This window comes from Cherax quadricarinatus, chromosome 5 (assembly GCF_038502225.1).
Source record: "Cherax quadricarinatus isolate ZL_2023a chromosome 5, ASM3850222v1, whole genome shotgun sequence".
NCBI classification, from domain to species: Eukaryota; Metazoa; Arthropoda; class Malacostraca; order Decapoda; family Parastacidae; genus Cherax; species Cherax quadricarinatus.
Genome location: NC_091296.1, coordinates 12345142 through 12352231, shown reverse-complemented (window position 1 = coordinate 12352231; position 7090 = coordinate 12345142).

Sequence of the window (7090 nt, the reverse complement as noted above, 5' to 3'; positions counted from 1 at the left end):
AAGGATCACCTTGACAATGAAATATGGATCCCGGGTTATAACCTATACAGATGCGACAGAGTGAACAGGCAAAAGAAAGAGGATGTTGGCCTGTACGTCACAGAGTCGCTGATATGCTAGGAACTACTAAATGCCTCTAATGATGTAGTTGAAGTTTTGGCAGCAAAGATCGAGAACTGAAACCTGGTCTTTGTGGTTGTATACAAGCCTCTGGATGCAACTTCCCAACAATTCCAGGAACAGCTGTTTGAAAATAGACCACTGTCTGGAAAATCTTCCAGCTCCTGCCCCAAACATCTTGATCCTGGGGGATTTCAACCTACGGCACCTAAAATGGAGGAATGTAGCAAATAATGCTGCAGCAGAGATAACAACAGGAGGCAGCTCAGATGAAAACTCGTACACACACACGAGCTTTTAAATCTCTGAATCAAATTCACCTTAAATCAGCAAATAATAGAGCCTACAAGATTGGAGAATACACTGAACCTCATCTTCACTAACAATGATGATATGATACGTAATATTACCATATCAAAAACAATATACTCAGATCACAACATAATAGAGGTTCGGACAGGTATGCCGAGGGCCTCAGAACAACAAAATGTGATCAGTCACGAGGGAGCCTTCACCAAATTCAACTTCAATACCAAAAACAGAAGGTGGGACCAAGTCACCCAGGTTCTAAGTGATATAAACTGGGAAGACAGCCTAAGCAACACGGATCCAAACCTATGTCTAGAACAAATTAACTCTGTGGCACTCGAGGTATGCTCTAGGCATATTCCTTTAAGGAAAAGAAAGAGAAGATGTAAACTAGAAAGAGAAAGGTGTTCCCTATACAGGCGAAAGAAAAGAATAACAAAGCAGCCAAAAGAGGCCAATATATTTGTAATACAAAGGGAGGCACTGGTCAGAGAAATAGCAAACATCGAACTAAAGCTAAAGAAATCTTACAGGAGTCAAGAAATGCGAGAAGAACTAAAAGCCACAAATGAATTTGAAAGAAACCCAAACTATTTCTTTTCTTATGCCAAATCAAAGTCGAGAACAACATCCAGTATTGGGCCCCTACTTAGACGAGATGGGTCCTACACAGATGACAGCAAGGAAGTGAGTGAGCTACTCAAGTCCCAATATGACTTGTTTTTTGAATATCAAAATGGTATACAATACCGACAGATTGGTAAGACACATAGGCAACAGTTAGGCAGCTTTATTCCGAAACGTTTCGCCTACACAGTAGGCTTCTTCAGTCGAATAGAGAAAGTAGGCAGGAACAGTAGAGATGTGAAGACGATGTAATCAGTCCATCACCCTTAAAGTCGTAGATTTGAGGTTGTCAGTCCCTCAGCCTGGAGAAGTTCAGTTCCATAGTCAGGAACTATCTGAAGATCAAGCGACAGTGCGGGGACTTAAATACTGTCGGAAGGAGAGGTGCAGAGTAGTAGTAGTGAGAAAGCAGCCACTGAGAGGACACGTCCCTCTTAGATCAAACCTTTCTCACTTGAAAGGTTTGATATGTGTCCTCTCAGTGGCTGCTTTCTCACTACTACTACTCTGCACCTCTCCTTCCGACAGTATTTAAGTCTCCGCACTGTCGCTTGATCTTCAGATAGTTCCTGACTATGGAACTGAACTTCTCCAGGCTGAGGGACTGACAACCTCAAATCTACGACTTTAAGGGTGATGGACTGATTACATCGTCTTCACATCTCTACTGTTCCTGCCTACTTTCTCTATTCGACTGAAGAAGCCTACTGTGTAGGCGAAACGTTTCGGAATAAAGCTGCCTAACTGTTGCCTATGTGTCTTACTTACCATGACTTGTTTTTTAGCGAGCCCCTAACCAGACTGAGAATCGAAGAAATAAATTAATTTTTATGAGCGAGACACAGAATTTGGTAGACTCAAACCTAGCTGATATTATCCTGACGCCAAATGACTTCGAAAAGGCGATAAATGACATGACCATGAACTCCGTCATCATCAAGAACTACAAGAAGCCCCTATACTGTGCTTTTAACATCCTATGGAGTGGGAGCATGGACACGGGGGTCGTCCCACAGCTGCTAAAAACAACAGACATAGCTTCACTCCACAAAAGGGGCAGTAAAGCAATAGCAAAGAACTACAGACTGATAGCGCTAACGTCCCATATCATAAAAATCTTTGAAAGGGGTCTAAGAAGCAAGATCGCCACCCATTAGTTACGATACCCATTAGTTACACATCACAGGGCAACATGGGTTTAGAGCAGGTCGCTCCTGTCTGTCCCAACTACTGGACCACTATGACAAGGTCCTTGATGCTCTAGAAGACAAACAAAACACAGATGTAGTATACACAGACTTTGCAAAAGTCCTTGACAAGTGTGACCATGGTGTAATAGCGCAAAAAATGCGTGATAATAAAATAACAGGAAAAGTTGGTTGATGGATCTATAATTTCCTAACAAACAGAACACAAAGAGTAGTAGTAAACAGAGTAAAGTCTGAGGCGACTACGGTGAAAATCTCTATTCCACAAGGCACAGTACTCGCTCCCATCCTGTTCTTCATCCTCATATCTGACATAGACAGGGATGTAAGCCACAGCACTGTGTCTTCCTTTGCAGAGGACACCCGAATCTCAATTACTCCGTTATGGAAAATGTGAGGAAATTAAAACTGCATTGGAGTATAAAACAAATTCCAGCTACATAATGGAGCGAAAAATTAATGTAAAAGACCTGGGAGTGATAATGTCAGAGGATCTCACCTTCAAAGACCACAACATTGTATCAATCGCATCTGCTAGAAAAATGACAATATGTATAATGAGAACCTTCAAAACTAGGGATGCCAAGCCCATGATGAAACTCTTCAGGTCGCTTATTCTAGCTAGGCAGGAATATTTCTGCACACTAACAACACCTTTCAAGGCAGGTGAAATTGCTAACCTAGAAAATGTACAGAGAACCTTCACAGCGCGCATAACTGCGATAAAACACCTCAGTTACTGGGAACGCTTCAAGTTCCTCAACCTGTATTCCCTAGAACGCAGGCGGGAGAAATACATTATTATATACACTTGGTGAATCTTAGAGGGATTAGTACCAAATTTGCACACGGAAATCACTCCATATGAAAGCAAAAGACTTGGCAGACGATGCTTTTCGTTGGGAGGATGTTGCATCGTCTGCCGAGCCTTTTGCTTTCATAGGGTGATTTCCATGTGCAAGCTTGGTACTAATTACTCTAGGATTTTCGACATGTATGTAATCATGTATCTCTCCCGTCTACGTTCTAGGACTAGGGAATACAGGTCATGGAACTTCAACCGTTCCCAGTAACTGAGGTGTTTCATCGTTATGTATGTCGTGAAGGTTCTCTGTACATTTTCTAGGTCAGCAATTTCACCTGCCTTGAAAGGTGCTGTCAGTGTGTTAGGGAATGGGAGACCATAGGTCCTAACAGAGGGAAGCATGACCTCTAGTATTTCTAGGTACTGGTCAGCATTAATTAATCCGCCGTTCAGTCTTATCTAACTTCCCCTCACAGTGAAGATTAATCCATCCCCACATGTTATAGATTACGTGGCCACTCCTGACCTCTTCCTAGATGTTGTCTCGGTCATATTTGCTTGGAAAAGTAAAATACATTCTACTACACTGAAGTGAGATTTAATGAGAATATTTACGAAACATTCCTGATGATTTAACATTTCATAACTTGCTTCAGGAATGTGCAGCTTACTAATTATGCACTAGCAAGTATTCCTTCGCCAGCAGTGTATTTTGCCATGGGAAGTTGAACAAAAGTTTTTTTCATTAATCCATATAACACGAATCCAAAAGTCCATTCCTTTGTGTAGGTTTTGTTGTGTAAAGTGTAGACGAGCCTCGCACTGTCTGTCAGCCGTTCATTTACCGCTGATGTATTCCAGCAGAATGAAGACGATTTCTGACAGTCCTTGGAGTCACATTCAGATTTAATTCATACCTTATTTTTACTGCATTAGTAAAATGAATTTGCTTCGGCAGTTTCTTTTATAGATTCATCTTGTTCTACTGACGTTTTCTTGAAAGCTCCTCATCTGGCAGGTAAGAACATGTATTACACTGTCTTTTATTATTATTATTATTATTATTATTATTATAATCAAGGGGGAAGCGCTAAACCCGTAGGATTATACAGCGCCCAGGAGGGGGGAATGTGGAAGGCATTCAGGCTTAATTCGGGGAACTGGAGCACAGATCCAATTCCCTAAATCAAGAGCCCCTCACCAACATCAAGGAACCTTCCATGAGGGGATTACACTGTCTTGCTATTCCGATTTACTTTATATCAAAGACTAAGCAAACAGGTTGGAGGTATAATGATATTTTAATACTAAATAATTTATAAAACAGCCGTAAGTGGATTCACCAGTGAATAGTTGTTCTAAAAACTGGACTGCACATTCATCTCTAAATAATAATAATAATACTGTTAATTTTATTTCGGCACTATACAGTGTTTATACAGAAATGGGTGACATTTAGCTGTGCATGCAGAAAGCTCATAGTTATACAGAATATTTCGTTGCACAACTGCATACCTAAGAAACTGCAATGTGGATTAACTAGCGAATCCAATTATAATTTTTTTTAAACATTTAGTACTGCAACGTCATTACACCTCCCATCTGTTTACATATTGTGTCACAAAGCAATTATGAATAACATATTTTTGCCTGCCATGAAGTGTATGAGTTAAATATACAGGAAAGCAGATTCAGATGGCAGTATTTGTATGAGTGATGGCAGACTAAGGCAGTGACCTGACTATTAATACATCTGCCATCTCTATATTATGGATCGTAGTCAAGCCAAAATTACCCAACGTGGGAGTATTATCTGGAGGAGGGAGAGCAGCATCTATCCTACAGTGGATCTCACATGGGTTGCCTCCCAGCATACATAAGGGGGATTACCATTAGACCTCTGGCTGCCTTCAAGAAGGAGCCGGACAGGCACCTTGAAGGTGCCTATCCAGCTCCATAGCCCTGCTGGTCAGTACCTGACCAGCAGGGCTCTGGTTCGTACGTCGGTTTACGTGCATCCAACAGTAACAGCCTTGTTGATCAGGCCCTGATCCACTGCTAGGCCTGGTCACGGACCGGGCCCTGGGGGCGTTGACCCCCGAAACCCCCGTCCAGGTATTACATTATCACAGCACCTTGGACAATGATTCCCTGGATGGCTAGAACATTCAAAGCAGGATGTGGTGAACCAATCACAATACTCTTCAATTCACTTGCTTTCTGTCGGCTAGAATACTGGTGTATACTGATGACCTCGCGGGGCAGAAAATTTGCCTAGCTGGAAAATGTCACTGCTCATATGAATTTACTCAAGCATCTGAACTACTGGGAACACTTGAAATCCTTTGAATTGTACTCCTTGAAACATAGGCGAGGAAGGTACATCATAATTTATACTCGAAAAATTATGGAGGAATTTCACACTGAAATTACTCCATGTGAAATTAAGAGGCTTAGCAAACGGTGCAGACTTTTTCCATTGATAAGCAAGGGCATGATGAGTACACTAGGAGAGGACTCAGTAAGGGTACCAAGACTTTTAAATACGCTCCCTTTGTGCATAAGGGGGAATTACACACACGCACAAAAAAAAAAAAAAACTGGTCACCTTCAAGAGGGAACTTGATAAGTTCCGCATCATCTGGGCTGTGGTGTTTACAATGGACTGTAAGCCTGGCCGACCAGGCCAACAACTGGGAGGCCTTGTCTGAGGTCAAGCTGTGGGGTCACCGACCCTCAAGAGCGAGTACAGGTAAATAACAAAAAGGCACAATACCGTGACTGGAACGATACACAAATAACCCGCACATAAAAGACAGAAGCTTACGACGACGTTTCGGTCCGACTTGGACCATTGACAAAGTCACACTAACAGAGGAGGAGCAGGACGGCTATATATAGGCAGGAAGAGGTGGAGGTAGTAGTAGTGGTAGTAGTAGTAGTAGTAGTAGTAGTAGTACAAGAATTGTATATAATACGGACAGGATGAAATGACACATGCACAACACCCGGGCATCCCCACCGTAGACGTTTCGCCATCCAGCCAGCCACTGGATGGCGAAACGTCCACAACAAAGACAACCAGACGCCGACACATGTGCGGCGTCTGGTTGTCTTTGTTGTGGACGTTTCGCCATCCAGTGGCTGGCTGGATGGCGAAACGTCTACGGTGGGGATGCCCGGGTGTTGTGCATGTGTCATTTCATCCTGTCCGTATTATATACAATTCTTGTACTACTACTACTACTACTACTACCACTACTACTACCTCCACCTCTTCCTGCCTATATATAGCCGTCCTGCTCCTCCTCTGTTAGTGTGACTTTGTCAATGGTCCAAGTCGGACCGAAACGTCGTCGTAAGCTTCTGTCTTTTATGTGCGGGTTATTTGTGTAGAGTACAGGTAACCTTCAGGTAATATACAGTTGGCTACCACGGTCTCCACATCCATGAAGAAACTCGCTAGGAAGTATCCTTCCACTTGTCAGTTTCCACCGTCGGGGTCTACACAGTCCGTGTGCTCACTATTTATTTATTTATTTTATGTCTTTGCAAACAGTACATTGAGATTTTGTATTTACAATAGTGGGTTGCAATGCAAAGAGAGCCTCTATTATGCCTAGGCATTATGGGCCAACTTAACATTATTGGCTTACAGACTACTTAACACTAAGGATATATCATAGTTGTACAGTAGGATAGCAATTACTTCATAGTTGTACAGTAGAATCTTAATTATAAATGAATCAAAATTTGTATAATACAAAGATATATTTATATTCGAAAATGCTTTTGTGAAAACAATGATTCAATTATATTCCTGTCAACAATGGATAAAAGGTTCAAAGTGATTGTTTCATAGGTGAGTATGTGTGTACTGAGTATTTAGCATTTAGTCTAGGGTGATTAAGTGGCTTTTGAGAAGAGTCTTAAATTGATTTACAGACTGGGTTACTTTAATATCTTCTGGTAATGAATTCCATATTTTGGGGCGCTTTTTGTGCATAGTTTTTACACAGTG